Source organism: Bombyx mandarina, chromosome 05 (assembly GCF_030267445.1).
Source record: "Bombyx mandarina strain Sakado chromosome 05, ASM3026744v2".
Lineage (NCBI taxonomy): Eukaryota > Metazoa > Arthropoda > Insecta > Lepidoptera > Bombycidae > Bombyx > Bombyx mandarina.
Window position 1 is genome coordinate 9,808,052 of NC_143212.1, and position 15,986 is coordinate 9,824,037.

Consider the following 15,986-nt stretch of genomic DNA (forward strand, 5'->3'; position numbering starts at 1 on the left):
ACATCCACAATGTAAATGCGCCACCCACCTTGAGATATAAGTTCTAAGGTCTCAAGTATAGTTACAACGGCTGCCCTACCCTTCAAGCCGAAACGCATTACTGCTTCACGGCAGAAATAGGCATGGTGGTGGTACCCACCCGCGCGGACTCACCTACCAACCACTAGTAACTGACATTATTTATATTCGCATATATAAAGAAATTGATAAACATGAAATTGGCTGGAATTACTCTACGAACAAATAGACTTATTATTTATTCGTAGGAATTACTATCTGATTAAATTATTAACGTCACCGTCAAAGATTTACAAAAGCATTTTAGAGACGTCAGTTTCATAAAGCTCTGAGAATGTTAGCGCGATATCTACTCAACGTTGTGTTTCATCTCTAGTTTATTACTTTGGATATAGCGTGGTTTATCTCAATATTCCTTTGTAATGTTGACTACTGTAAGTAAGGCAATCCGGTGAACTAGCTGAGTGGGTCGTATCTGACAAGTATCAAAGGCTTTAAATCTTCTAAACAATAAGCTCGTCTGACACAAGGCTGTGTATAAACTTCGTAGAATTAGTGTTAAGCTTAAATTAAACACTAGCATATTTTATTTTCCGTTAACTGAGTTCATTGTGGCAAAAATTTTATGTATTTTCAAATATGTCGTGTTCATGTTCACCCTATACCCAAAAAGGGTGAAGGGTCGGACCCCTCGAATTACAGACCTATCGCGATAACTTTCTTGCTTTCCTAGGTGATGGAGCGAATCCTAAATATCTAACCCCTTAAGTATCTTGAAGATCGCCAGCTGATCAGTGACCGGCAGTACGGTTTTCGTCATGGTCGCTCAGCTGGCGATCTTCCTGTATACCTCACACATAGACGGGCTGAAGCCTTGAAAAGCAAGGGCGAGGCTCTCGCTGTGAGCCTTGACATCGCGAAGGCCTTCGACAGGGTCTGGCATAGGGCACTTTTATTGAAGCTTCCAGCTTACGGAATCCCCGAGGGATTCTGCAAATGGATCGCTAGCTTTTTGAATGGACGGAGCATCACAGTTGTGCTGCTCTGATACCATGACTATCAAGGCTGGCATTCCACAAGGCTCGGTGCTCTCCCCCACGCTTTTCATACTGCATATCAATGTTATGTTATCTATTGATGGCATGCATTGCTATGTGGATGATGGCACGGGGGATGCGCGATATCTCGGCTATCAGAGTCTCTCTCGAAGCGTTGTATACGAGAGGCGATCAAAACTTGTGTCTGAAGTGGAGAGCTCTCTGGGGCGGGTCTCCAAGTGGGGTGAATTAAATTCAGTTCAGTTCAACCATTGAAGACACAGGTTTGCGCGTTCACTGCGAAGTAGAATCCTTTTGTCATGGCGCCGGAATTTCAAGGAGTAGCCCTTCAGCTTTCCGCGAGTAAAGGGATTCTGGGGATCGATATTTCGAGCGATGTCCAATTTCGGAGTCATTTGGAAGGTAAAGCCAAATTGGCCTTTAAAATGTTGGGAGTCCTCAACAAAGCGAAGCGGGATTTCACGCCTGGGCAGAGACTTGCACTTTATAAAGCTGGTCCGGTCTCGCGTGGAGTACTGCTCTCACCTTTAGGCCGGGGCTCCCAAATACCAGCTACTTCCATTTGACTCCATACAGAAACGGGCTGTTCGGATAGTCGATAGTCCCGTTCTCGCGGATCGCTTGGAACCTCTGGGTCTACGGAGGGACTTCGGTTCTCTCTGTGTTTTACACCGTATGTTCCATGGGGAATGCTTTGAGGAATTATTCGAGATGATCCCCTTATTTCCTTTTTCTCATCGCACCTCCCGCCATCGGAGCAGAGCTCATCTATATTATCTGGAACCGCTGCATTCATCGACAGTGCGTTTCCAAAGATCTTTTTTGCCACGTACCATCCGGCTTTGGAATGAACTCCTCTCCACGGTGTTTTCCGAGCGCTATGACATGTCCTTCTTCAAACGAGGCTTGCGGAGAGTTCTTAATGGTAGGCAGCGGCTGGCTCTGCCCCTGCCATTGCTGACGTCCATGAGCGATGGTGACCACTTTCCATCAGGTGGGCCGTATGCTCGTCTGCCTACAAAAACAATAAAAAAATGAAATAATTTACTTTTTAAATCCTTTTTTTTCATACTGTGACATGAGATCGTAGTTTCGGTTGTATTTTTTATTGTTTAGATATGTGGATGAGCTCGCAGCCCATCTGGTGCTAGGTGGTTACTGGAGCCCATAGACATTAACAAAACCTTGAGAAATGAGTTCAAAGTCTGAGTTTTTACATCAAAACTGCTGCCCCACCCTTCAAATCGTATTGCATTACTGCTTCATGGCAGAAACAGGCAGGATTCGCATAGGATACAAATAGGCATACCTATCCGTGTGGGCTTACAAGATGCCCTACCACCAGTATTCAAAACTGTATTAGCATTTGTGATGAAATATGAGAAATATAAAAGCTATAAAAAATTCTCGAGACGACTATGCTTATATGCGAATAAAAATATCAGAAGCTTTACAGGTTATAAATCTGATCAGAATATATTTTAATGTTAATCGGTTACCAAACCAGACATGAATTCTGTTTGTCTTCTTTGATTAGAACCGCGTTAAGTCGAAGTCTTAGTTTCATTGCAACACTGACTAGTTATCTCTTCTTTTATATTTAATTTTGCAGAAACATTGGCAGGTCGGACCAAACAGTAATTATATTTATGAACGAATGCCTTTAATGAACTAAGTCTCATCACGTACATAACTATGGATGATGTTGTACAACGGATCGGTCGAACCCACTCCATCAATGAACAGGTGTCATCGACGCCCACACACATATTATATTCATTTATGTAATTTGCTATAGATAAAATAAAACTTTGACGGTCCTTTTGAAATATTTTCCACGTCTTATTGGTGCGTATTATATTTAAAAACACAAATACGAATTTGCTCTTAACTACGGGGCTACAGACTAAGGAAAACACGAAAATATTGCACTGTTTTTGCACTATTTTGATCGCTTAACTGTGCATTTTCAATGGCGTTGTATTTGCATATAAATGTCACTCACCCATCGAAGAAATGCAAATGTTCTTGAAAAGTCGCCTGTATAGCGTTGGCTCGATTCTGAAACAAAAAAACGAAGTGAAAGTCCTATTCAAATGCTGTAACAAATATCATCAGTATGACCTAAGGAAATTAAGCAATTTTTATAAATCTATATATACATATGTAGACATAGATTAGAGGGAACAAATGCCGAAAATTCGTAGTCAAATATAGGCATTAAATAGTCTGTCTCCATAATCCCGCTATGTTTACTTATTTTCCTACACAATCTCTACATAGTTCCAGCATAATTAGCACCTTGATAGCTCATTAGTAAGGCGTATTGTAAGTTTATACTGATTGGTACAACAGTTTTGTCCCTGTTTTCAACTCGAAACAATTATGCCTTCCGGTCTGAAGACCCGAAGTCAACTACGACGTCAAGTCAATGTCTTGAAATCACGGTGTTTCACTACAGTATGCATGGGTTCGCTTAATTTCAGGTTGGCTATGAAATTTTTTGTCCATCTAGTCAGACGAATAGCGAATTCAAATTTAAATGATAAACAGTCCGTAAAGTTCATCTGGAACGATGACAAAACGTTTCTAATCTGCGAAGTGAATCGTTCATCACGGTTTTCAAGATTTGGAACGAAATATTGTATAACTCTGAGCGTTTATAAGGTATTCTGTAACATTTATTGTATTACATAATGACTATAATTGTCGCTAGACAGCAGTGTATTTCGATCTAAGGGTTGGAACCTCCGTTATACTATAAGGTTTAGACTAAGATAACTGGATTAAGATTACTGGTTGTAAGTAGGACCTTTTGCGAGTCCCTGCGTATTTCTGCCGTGAAGCAGTTATGGGTTCCGGTTTGAAGGGCGGGGCAGCCGTTGTAACTATACTGAAACCTTAGAACTTATATCTCAAGGTGGGCTTAACACCAGGTGGGCTGTGAGCTCGCCCGCGCATATAAGAAATAAAAATAAAAAAAAACAGTTAGACCTTATGTGTCAAGCCTCAAGGTAGGTACCGGCAATCTCATAGTACGGGCTCCGGTAAACACCGGATGGACTGTGAGCTTGTTCATCCGTAACAATAAAATAAGAATATGTGTTTGTCTATCTAAAAAACCGTTACAAAATATAAATGTAAATAATACGATCCGAAACGTGCGTATGGTAATCGTGGACGCTGTGATGGTTTTCGTGTCACAGGGTCAAAGATGGCTTCACATCTTCTGATCTTAAGTAACAAAATTGCATAATAAGCACTCATGAAGAAATCTAACTATCTTCTTCTAGTATATAATCTTTTGTTTTAATATTTTGACACTTATTGAGTACAAAACAAAAATATTGCTTGGCTGATGTTCATATTTAAATAAATACAACTGACACACCCGCGTTTTTAATTATTTTTTTCTGCCAGAATTAAATACAAGATAACAAAATTATTTCCAATTTAATCAGCAGCGTGACTGGCATTTTAATATTCATAAAACCGATAATTATGAACATTCTGCTAATGAGAGTCGTAATGAACCAATTGACACATTGAAATTACTAAAACAGCAACTCACGCTACATAGATTACATAAGATGGCGGCTATAAACTTGTGTTGTGTTATATAGTGTCTTTGAGAGGAATAGAATTGCAATCTCGTTTGGTAACTGTCGCTTTCGTCGAGGTAGGTATAGATCGTAATTGAATTTTACGGTTATTGTGGTAGCCAAAAATTGCCTGCGAATTGTGTCGAGCTCTTGAACCGTAGCCAGGTCGTGTTGCTGGTTTTGTAATATTTTTTTTAAGCCCATAACGTCTAACGTAATTCTCTATACTAGAGGTCCCGCAGTAGTCGAAATTCGACTATAATTAATTGGAATTGTAAGTTTGTACACTATTATGATTGTATTTTATACTTCTACTAGCTGACCCGGCAAACATTGTTTTGCCATATATAAGATTTCTAGGGAATTTCTAGTGTAGAAAAAAAACTAACTTATTGTAAGTGTGTAAGGATGTGGTAAATGAGTGAAAGAGGTATGTAGTGCTGTGAACGATGAGGGAATATATAATAAAAATAACAAACCTCATTCAACCACATAATACATCATTATAACAAAAAAAATGTCCAAATAAAAAAATATGTTAGGGGTGGACAACCCTAATTACTTAGGGGTATGAATAGATAGTAGCCGATTCTCAGGCTTACTGAACATGCATAAAAAATTTCATGAGAATCGGTCAAGCGGCTTCGGAGGAGTATGGGAACGAACATTGTGACACGAGAATTTTATATATTAGATAATTACAAATTTCGCCAAGACTACACTTTAAATAATATTAATAAAGACAAACAATATTTAATCTATTCTCAATTTGACCACAGACGTCAAGAACAAAAGTTTGACAATAAATAGTATGCATGCGTGTGTGCGTCAAATACATGGTATGTAGTGTGTGTAATGTTTTCTTTATCGATTTAATGTATCTTTTAAGCATTATTTAAAAAAAATATTAGCATTGTGCACTTCTTCTCTATATTCTCTATAAGTGTGGAAAATTTCATACTCCTCCGTCCGCGCAATTTTCGTAAAAAGGGATACAAAGTTTTTGCTTCACGTATTAATATATAGATAACTACGATCAATAATCGAGGCTTAATTTAAAGCCTGTTGAATTGTTTTCAAATTTATTTGTTAAATTGTAATTCTGAAGTATATTTATATAGGTGTTGCGTCATTTTTCTTATCCTTTCGGTCTTGTTAAACTTTGAAATACCTGTGACATTTGAATATATAATACTCAGCACCTAGTCCTACTTGAAGTCACAAGTGTCATTATTGTATGTATTAATAAAAATTAAGGTGTGTAATATCCAAAGTTTTTAGACTTATAATTTGAGTCTCGAATTGCGTTGACTGTGTCGGAATGTCAGATAATCCAATGTTAAGAAACGCGAGCTTTCATCAGAGCCACTTGATGCCTCAAATCACAATGTCGCATTATGACGGCTCGATTACCGAACAAAATGGTGGCTCGATTGTTGAGTTACGAAATATTTTTTCATTTAGATAATATACCTTGTTATCCGTATTATACTTTCTAATGATAGGCTTGTTGTAAGCACAAATAAAATCGTTGTTAATGTTGATGTTTTCTCATTTATTTTGTATTTATTGAGGTAATTCATTATTAATTTAAGAAAATATTTTGTTTTTGATAGATAGGCGATTCCAAGGCTCTTTAGTATTCATTTGGTATAAAAACTAAAAGACAACTAACTATAAGGAGACTGCGCACACCCAACATGAGAGATGAAGTGAATGTCTCAATTAGTTTGAAGTAACGGCATGTGTGTAGTATTGATTTGCTTGTGAAAAAATTATCCAGAAACTAGCTGACCCGACAGACTTCGTAGTGCCTCAATCGATAATTAAAAACCTAAGCCTTTGTATAAAATAAACTTAAAACATACAAAAGGAATCCGTCCGACGGGGGACACATCAAAGTAAAAACAAAATTGTTATTTTTATTTAATTCCGGGTATTTTTATATTTATTAACCTTTTGATTTGTTATAATTCCGGGTATTTTTTATATTATTTAAACCTTTTAAACCTTCTCTGGACTTCCACAAATAATTCAAGACCAAAATTAGCCAAATCGGTCCAGCCGTTCTCGAGTTTTAGCGAGACTGACGAACAGCAATTCATTTAAGTATAGAAGACTAGCGACCCGCCCTCGCTTCGCTTCGGAAACATTAAAACACACATGAAACCAAAAAAAATAAAAAAAAGTAGCCTATGTTCATCAGGGACAATGTCGGCTTCTAATGGAAAAATAATTTTTCAAATCGGTCCAGTAGTTTCGGAGCCTATTCGAAACAAACAAACAAACAAATCTTTCCTCTTTATAATATTAGTATAGATTAGTATAGATAATCACTATTTTGCATCATAGATGTAATTTTATTTTAAAAAGAAGCTTGAAATAGCGGTCGCAGAGACATTTCAAAAGCACGAGTAACGATTGCCTCGGGACACTTTATAACAGCGGTCTTAATCGTGATTGCTGGAGAATCGAGGTGTAATTAACATTAATCATAGAGATGCGGACTTCGAGATTAATTGTATACATCAGTCCTGACAAACTATGTTTGTGCGGCGTATGCCATTCTCGGATCTGGAGTGACCATCATAAGGAAATTGGTATAATTTTTCGTGATCTGTTACAATGTACTTACTTATCTATAGTATTTTATGTAGATATTATTTTGTAAATTTTGATGAAAGGCGATTGCATGCAGCAGAGATGCGAATGTTGCGATGGATTTGTGGAGTAACGAGAATGGATAGAATGCAGAATGAATATGTTAGAGGAAGTCTGAAAGTGGCACCTGTGACAGAGAAGCTGAGAAGTGCGCGTTTGGGATGGTAATGAATGAGGTTGGTAATAAAACGTTAACTATGAATGTGGAAGGATATAGAGGAAGAGGTAGAAGAAATGGATGGATAGCGTGAAAGACGATATGGGTAAGAGGAGAGTGAGCAAAGAAATGGTATATGATAGAAAAGTATGGAAGGAGAAAACATGTTGCGCCGACCCCAGGTAACTAGGAGGAGGGCAGGATAATGAATAATGAATGATGATTATTTTGTAAATTTCCGTAAGATTTTTTTTAAGCGTTGGTTGCAAGCTTCACAATACGCCGCCACTCCTCTCTCCTCACGCAGCGTAGTGTTAAGTTTTAAGTTATAACAACTTTTAAATTCAAAGTTCTTGCACATAAACCCCGCCATCGTCCTCATCGAACTCATCAATTACGACTTAGTAGAGTTCGACGAGTGAACTAACCCATAAAACCCACACAGCCCACTGAATTTTTGTACCGGATCTTCTCAGTGGGTCGCGATTTTGATCCGGTGGTAGATTTTGCGAAGCACTGCTCTTGTTAGTTCTAGTGTTAGAAAATTTTCTCAGGTTGAACCCGTGAGCTCACCTATAGCGTTGCTAGAATAGCCATTTAGGCTACCAGAAGAATCAAATAATTTTACCACGGTTTTCATACCGTTTGTAGTTCTGAAACAAATTTTCACAATAATTCAACATTCCTCATTTTTTTTGCTTTCAGTTTCGTGAGCTGACATCGCGTGAGGGACATGGAGGAGGTCCGTGCCTGGTGCTGGGGCGTCGCTGCTGTCATGTAGCCGGTCACGCCAACAGCGCTACACCGCACAACTATGCGGAAAATAACTGATTCTTGCAATCCGCGACACCTACTTACTGTTATTTTATTTAATAATACATTTAAACTGTAGGACCAACGCTACGTTTTTTAGTTTTTTTTGTGTTCACAGTATGTTTACCTTTGATGGAATGATATTAAGCTTACTATAATAGCCGTTGTATCCCTTCACTAAGTCACTTCGCGGAGGGCCAAAATAACCGCTTTCTTAAAAATCCATAACTGGTCTGTCATGTCCATTTACATCTTTATATCCATAAATGTACACATATACCGCGATCAGCTATATTTTTAGTATGAAAGATGGGACAATCGTATTAAAATCCATCAGTAAGTATCTGCAGTCGGCGTCGATGCGCCACTTCGATAAAGCGGCACGACACGAGAACCCTCTCATCGTGGCCGCCGGTAACTATATTCCCGATCCTGCGGACAGAATGGAAAGCAGTCGACGTCGCCACAAACGCTTTTAGGTAACTCAAGCACCGGTCATCGTTCTCGTCGAACCCGTCGCTTGCGACGAAGGGCTCGACAAGTAAATTAACCCTCAGACACAGCTCACTGAGTTTCACGCCGGATCTTCTCAGTGGGTCGCGTTTTCGATCCAGTGGTAGATTCTGCGAAGTACGGGTCTTGCTAGGGTTCGTGTTAGCAACGTCGTCAGGTTTTGAGCCCCGTGAGCTCACCTACTAGTTAAGGTTACGCTGATATAGCCTCTCAAGGCTCTCAGCATAGGAAGGAAAAAAAAACGTTATAAAATTGAGACTATGCTCGTATTTCAAGAACATCCATATTCTTTAATGTTGAGATGTTTATTTACTTTGTGAATCACGTCACACCTTGTGAAGACCATGAGTGTACCTATCTGTTTTCTTTTTCTTTCACTCATCTCTAGCCTAAAAACTACAACTGGCTTATTATTCATTGTAGAGACTCAGCGATAATGTGTCAAGCTGCATAAGATCTTGTTTCGCAACTTCCTGTTCTATCAAATGGGTCTAAACGTTGATTTCCTATAACTGTTGTCTGTAGAACAACTGACAGCTGCGTGTGAGTGTACGTCCGCTGTAAATCAGCGCCTGCGCATCTTTCTACCAATAGCTGGGGAACGCTAACGCAATGATATTTGCACCTGCCGCTCAAAGGAAGCTTTAATGAAATGCGTTGTTTTTGAACACACTCGGCGACTCTGTGAGGATATTTACATTTCCAATGTTATATTTACTTGTTGTGGTTTTATTATATGACAGTAAAGTACGTATATGATCTAAAAATGGGACAACGTATAGAAATTTAGCTTAACTATTACGTGAGTTTTTTTCGCAGCCATATTTGGCGCATTTTGGTACACCAACTCAGTGTACAGGAAATTAAAATTAAAATTTTAAGAAGCCATTCTACTATAACTAATGGTCCCTCTGTAGTCGAAATTCGCCTATATTTAATTGAAATTATAAGTTTGTACACTATTATAATTCTATTGTCAAAGGCTAGTTATTATACTTCTCTAATCACAGATTTTGCCAAGACTACACCTTAGACAAATATTAATAAACACCAAGAATTCATAATCTATTCTAAATTTGACCACAGACTATAAGCAATAAGCAAAGTTTGACAATAAACAAATACTCGTAGTATGCACGCGTGTGTGTGTTAAATACATGGTAGTGTGTAATGTTTTTTCTTATTGATTTAATCTATTTCTATTCATAGTTTACAAAAATATTAACATTCTGCACTCCTCTATAATATGTATAAGTGTAGGAAATTTTATTCTCCTCCGTCCGCGCAATTTTCGTGAACGGGGTACAAAGTTTTTGCTTCATGTACTAATATATAGATAGACTCTAGATGCGGCGTTACAAATAGTTAAGTAAATTTTTTTGGTGCCATTTGGTAAAAAAAAACATTTGTTGACAGGTACATATATAGCAACTATGAAGAATAGTGTCGCTGCGAGAAGAATGTGGCAATATCAAGCAAGCATTTCTATCTTCATTTAAAAACTCACGTTCCAACTTCCTACTAAACAATGCAGATACTAATTGAATATAGGTAAGAAAGGGCCGACTAGAAGCATGTGACCGGCAGTCTCTGCTGCAGACTCGGAAACGATTAAAATTCAAAGCCTGTAGAAATGTAATGTAATTACTTCTCCGTCTGGTCAGAGTTCTGCGGACTTTTATTCGAGTAATTAAGTTTAATGCCGGTTTTACATCCCAACTCGAATGTTAAATCGACTCCGCAGATGAGTTAGATGATCGATAAAGGAGTCTTTGTGACGACAGTCATTAAAGTAATGTGGGTCGGAGCTACGTTTAACAAAAAGTAGTAGGCCACGTTTTCTGAAGAGCAGTAAAGCTTTGTATACACACATAGGCGTATTTGGTTGGTTGTAACAATCGCGGTATTGTTCACGGAGGCTCGTTGCTCAGGTGTTTTCCTCGCACAATCAGCAATAAAAGGAACGAACCTTTCGTCGGAAATATACCAAGATCATTATTTCGCTTGATAATAATAGCTCGTTCTAAATTTTACAGGAACGGTAATCTTGAGAGGTTTTTCAAATTAATTAACGTGCTCTTGAAAATAACAAGACGTACACTTATTTATTGGATTTGTCGGAACAAGTATTGCCAATGGTTGCTGTTTTGTATTCTGAATTAAGTAGGTATGGGTAGCAATAGATAACAAATTATATACTTATCGGGCATCGGGAGGCCGGGCGACAGCATATGATTATTGATTCGGGAACTCGTCAGCATTTAGCATAGTATCCATGGTAGGCGTTGAATTTCAGGAAATACCTGGTCACCGTCCTCGCCGAACCCGTCGCTGGCGACGAAGGGCTCAGCGAGTAAATTAACCCATAGACACAGCCCACTGAGCTTCTCCGGATCTTCTCAGTGGGTCGCGTTTTCGAGCCGGTGGTAGATTCACGAAGCACTGCTCTTGCTAAGGCTAGTGTTAGCAACACCCCCGGTTTGAGCTCCGAGAGCTCACCTACACACTAGGGTAACGCTGATATAGCCTCTGAAATCTATCAGTAAGGTAAGAAAAACAAAAAGGAAATAGTGTATATTACATTGTAAAAATAATGTACATTAGATGTTACCATTTAACACCAGATGGGCTGTGAGCTCTTTCACCCATTCAAGCCCTAAGTTAAATAAAATCGATTTTTAGTCTGCATTATCTATATTAAGATCCTTTCTTTCCTAAGACATCCTTTCTCACTGTAACCGTAAACGAGCTAGACTGGTAGTAGCATCTAAATGTGAACAATTTATGATGTTACACTAAAGTTGGTTATTTTAATGTTTCCTGTAATGATTTATGTTTAGCAATGAATTAATACAAAGCAAGTACAGGAATGCTTATTTCTATAGAGTAGTGCTATCTAAGTGCTATATCGTGCTTACTATCTAAGTCCAGTAAAAACTCAGTTGTGTGATTCGAAATTTTAAAAAAACGTGTCTCTTGTAATTCCCTGTACGAGCCTTAAAAAAAAATAGCTTTATTGAATACATACGTAGATAATATAAGTTATGATATTTCAAAAATAAAGTTGTAAATCAAAATAACAGTGATATTTCAAGAAAAATAATTTAAAATTGAAAGAGTATTTAAATTATGGAAAACCGAACGTATTTTGCCCTAATATTCAACATAATATGTAATAATAATGTTTGTTTCGGTATGAAATTATTTTTTGCAAACCTTAAATCTAATTGTTACTGATATTAATATTGTCAAATTTTATAAATTAAAATGTGAAATGCACACGTAATATAAATGTATGTGTAGAAACAAATCAGAGTGTTTGGAGGATTTTGAAAAATGGACGATGATTGTGCTTAGTAATGAAAAACTGTTATATAATATGATTTTAACCGTTAGTGAAATATACCTATTAGAAAAATAAATAGCCTATCGGCTCAACGGTAGAAACATTCTTAAGCCGGTATAAATTGCTGTCGGAAGACCGCTTGGCGGCCAGCACAGGTGTGCTTATTGCATCATTTCGACGCATTCTTGAGTTCTCCGGTTCCATTAGACCCTCAGTACCAATGTATTGAACTCGTTAATTCATACATTTTATATGAAAGCCGCAATAAAAACACAGGCGTATCTTGTAAAGTGTATTGGTAAAAGCTAGACCAGATTTGATAGGTTATTAAAGTTAGTGTACATAAAAATCATTGAATATTATTTTGCTTGAGAACTCCCTGCTTCATATGTTATTTTAAGATGTTCTCAAAACAAGGTTTACATTTTAAGTAGTTGATATATCAAGATGTAAACGAGTTCTTCTTTTGTATATTACTTATTCTAGTTTATAAGATCTTCACAGAATTATTCATCTTGGTCAACTTACATAATTGGTTATGCAATAATGCAAACTAGTTGATATTTTTCGAGAAACTTATGTCAAATTGTTTATTTACGAGTATAAATATGTCTAATATTATTTTGACAATGCTTAGTGATTTATAAGGCATGATTTCTAAATGTTGAAGTGTCCTCGTGACGTCATCTTGGGTTTGTAGACTGCGTGCCTCCGAAACTGACAATATGATGACAAACACAGATGTAGATATAAACACAAATTTAAATGTTCATATTGTATTAAACATTATACAAATTATATTCGTAGGTCTTATGCTAATGAGGGCTACCGGTTTGATGGCGTATTTATTATCTCTTAAATCTTAACGTGACATTGTTTTAGTGAATGACTGTTTAGAATATTATTAGCTTTATTTTTTAATAAGAGACAAATTTATTTTTCGATAAATCATTTTGCTTACAGTCTTAGAGGCAATGTATACATATACCTAATGTAAACGCGATTGTCTACTGGTATGCACATAAAGAATTTAAATTTCAGATATTTCAACATTTATACCAATATTTAACGAGTTCTTAGTGATAAGTTTCCGACATTTCAACGCCATGGTCACTAGTAGACATCAAATCTAAAAATTGTGGTGATAGACTCCGTTAAAATTATTAATAATAATGTTTATTTAATTATCATAAGAATTAAAGAAAAAAAATCTTGAAGGTTTGAAACAATGTAAGTATTATTAAATATTTCGATTGCAGTCAACGATATTCGTTGAGGGCAGAGCACTGTTTTCCCTTAGCACAGGTCTTTTATTAGTTTGGTTATCTGGGCTTAAACTTGATATGCATTATAGAGATTGTGTCAGTGAAGTAAATTTATTATTATTAGAGGTCCAGCAGTAGTCGAAATTCGAAAATAATTAATTGGAATTGTAAGTTTGTACACTATTATGATTGTATTCTCAACGCCAAGATGACACTATAGAAAAATATTAATAAAGACAAAAAATATTTAATACATTCTCAATTTGACCACAGACGTCAAGAACAAAAGTTTGACAATAAATAAATAGTATGCATGCGTGTTTGTGTCAAATACATGTTAGTGTGTGTAATGTTTTCTTTATTGATTTAATGTATTTTGTATGCATTGTTTTAAAAAAATATTAGCATTATGCACTTCTTCTCTATATTCTCTATAAGTGTGGAAAATTTCATACTACTCCGTCGGGACAATTTTCGTAAAAATGGAAACAAAGTTTTTGCTTCACGTATTAATATATAGATGATTGGTAAATATGCATTCGCCTATAACTGCTCAATATAAAAAACAAACTATAACAAGTTGAACTATGAAACTATGAACAGTTAGTTACGCATTATAGTGCAATATCTTTTCATGTAATAGCGCAACTCGAAATTGCCGCAAAAAATACAAGAAAATAAAGTATCTCTATTAAATTACTAAAGAATTTACACAATAATTTTCATTGCACGAATACCCGTACAATTGGAGAATGGTTTTCTGTTGTCTATTCACGCTTTACAGCGTTATGGATTCAACGAGTTTGAATGCATTCAAAATGTCTAATCTCATTTGTAAATAAACCGACCGATGTCGGTTCCTTTCGATACAAATTATAGCAAATGACCACCTACGCCACCCTCCTAATCGGTTCTTCAAATATCGCTCTGTGGATACCGGTTTATTATATAACAGGAATGTAATTATCACCTACACATAGTCCTATAACAGAGGTGTTAAAAATATTTCAAATGGTCATGTACACTTAACCAAAGCTATAACGTTAATGACTTTAAGAATTTTTAAGTAAACTAAACTGACCTCTCAAATATCCAGTAATTCTAACTTCGATAGCAGTTTTTGTACTATATATTATATACTAACTATTATTATTGTGCTCACGAGTGATAGCATCGTGTGATCAAATGAAATAAATGTGAGGCCGCATCATAATATTCTGTTCTGGTATAAGGCTACGTTTGGTACCTATTCTTTTTAAATTGAGATCTTCTTGTCTTAAATAGTTTTAATGTAGGCGTCGATATTCAAGTTGCAAGTTGTATTGCTGGAACTACTCTGCACTACATGGACTATGAGGTAGTTTGTCTGTTAGACACCACCGTGAGTAAACTATTATACTGAGTAAATATTACTGGTGGTAGAACCTCTTGTGAGTCTGCACCGGTAGGTACCACTAACCTGCCTATTTCTGCCGTGAAGCAATTATGCGTTTCGATTTGAAGGGCGGGGCAGCCGTTGTGACTATACTGAGACCTTAGAATTTATATCTCAAGGTCGGTGGCGCATTTATGTTGTAGATGTCTATGGGCTCCAGTAACCACATAACACCAGGTGGGCTGTGAGGTCGTCCACTCATCTAAGCAATAATAAAAAAAAAAAACAAAGCGAATTAATCATTCCTTCGACTGGATTGACTATCAATTAATTATTATACATGGTCACTCGGTACAAAAATATAGTGCAAAAACTAGCTGACTGATGTTATATAGCATAACGTGTAATGTAACTAATTTAAAGACGACTGACGATGTGACCTTACTTTAAAGAACAATCCATAAAAGTTCTTACATAATTATTTATTTCTAAAATAATCACATAAGAACTTGATGGCTTTGAATTGTTTTAACTTTTGTAAGGGAATGCAAAAAAAGAAATGTAAAACAAGATAAATAAGTTTTGTTTGAAGTTAGCATATCGAATTCTCTGTTTATTGAATTACTCGCATTGTCATAAGTTTTGCAATGTGTATTTGTTGTTTGGCGTTTGGGTTAGTGCGGGATTTCGTGGGCCCTTTTGTTGGGCGTTCGCTTACACATACTTTACTAAATTAATTTCGGGCTAAGACGCAGGGTATGGAAGGAAAACTTTCAAGGTTTGCGTTGGTTCATTAATAGCGGTTTCACATCGACTTTGAACACTAAACGTATAATTCTAAACACGCAACTCGAATTCAGATGAATAATGAAGGGGTCTCGTAATTATGATAGATACAACCTTGTCCGGTGATATGAACGACTGTTGAAATTATGTTGAGATAATAAACCTTGAAGTTCGTATTAAATATAAATCTTATATTTTATATGTCATATATATTTCGTGTAGAAAATGTTGTAAACGTTTTTGGTATTTCGTATGTCGTTAAAGCTAAATAACAATAAAAATATCATTGTTTCTTCAGTATTTGCATAAAATATTTCAATGTGATAGTAGACATGTGATGTGTTGCTAGTGGTTGCGTAGTATTACCAAGTATCCGTTTTAGTGGGTAAAAT

At 36.5% G+C, this 15,986-nt stretch overlaps 1 protein-coding gene across 2 annotated transcripts in view; it reads right to left on the minus strand.

The window, feature by feature from the left end:
* The window catches only part of LOC114242584 (semaphorin-1A), a 106,809-nt gene that overhangs the window by 72,446 nt on the left and 18,377 nt on the right, over positions 1-15,986 (minus strand). For both annotated transcript variants that reach the window (XM_089727685.1, XM_089727686.1), the window contains one exon: positions 3,082-3,137. The gene's annotated coding sequence lies outside the window, so the exon portion shown is untranslated. The remainder of the gene's footprint in view (positions 1-3,081; positions 3,138-15,986) is intronic.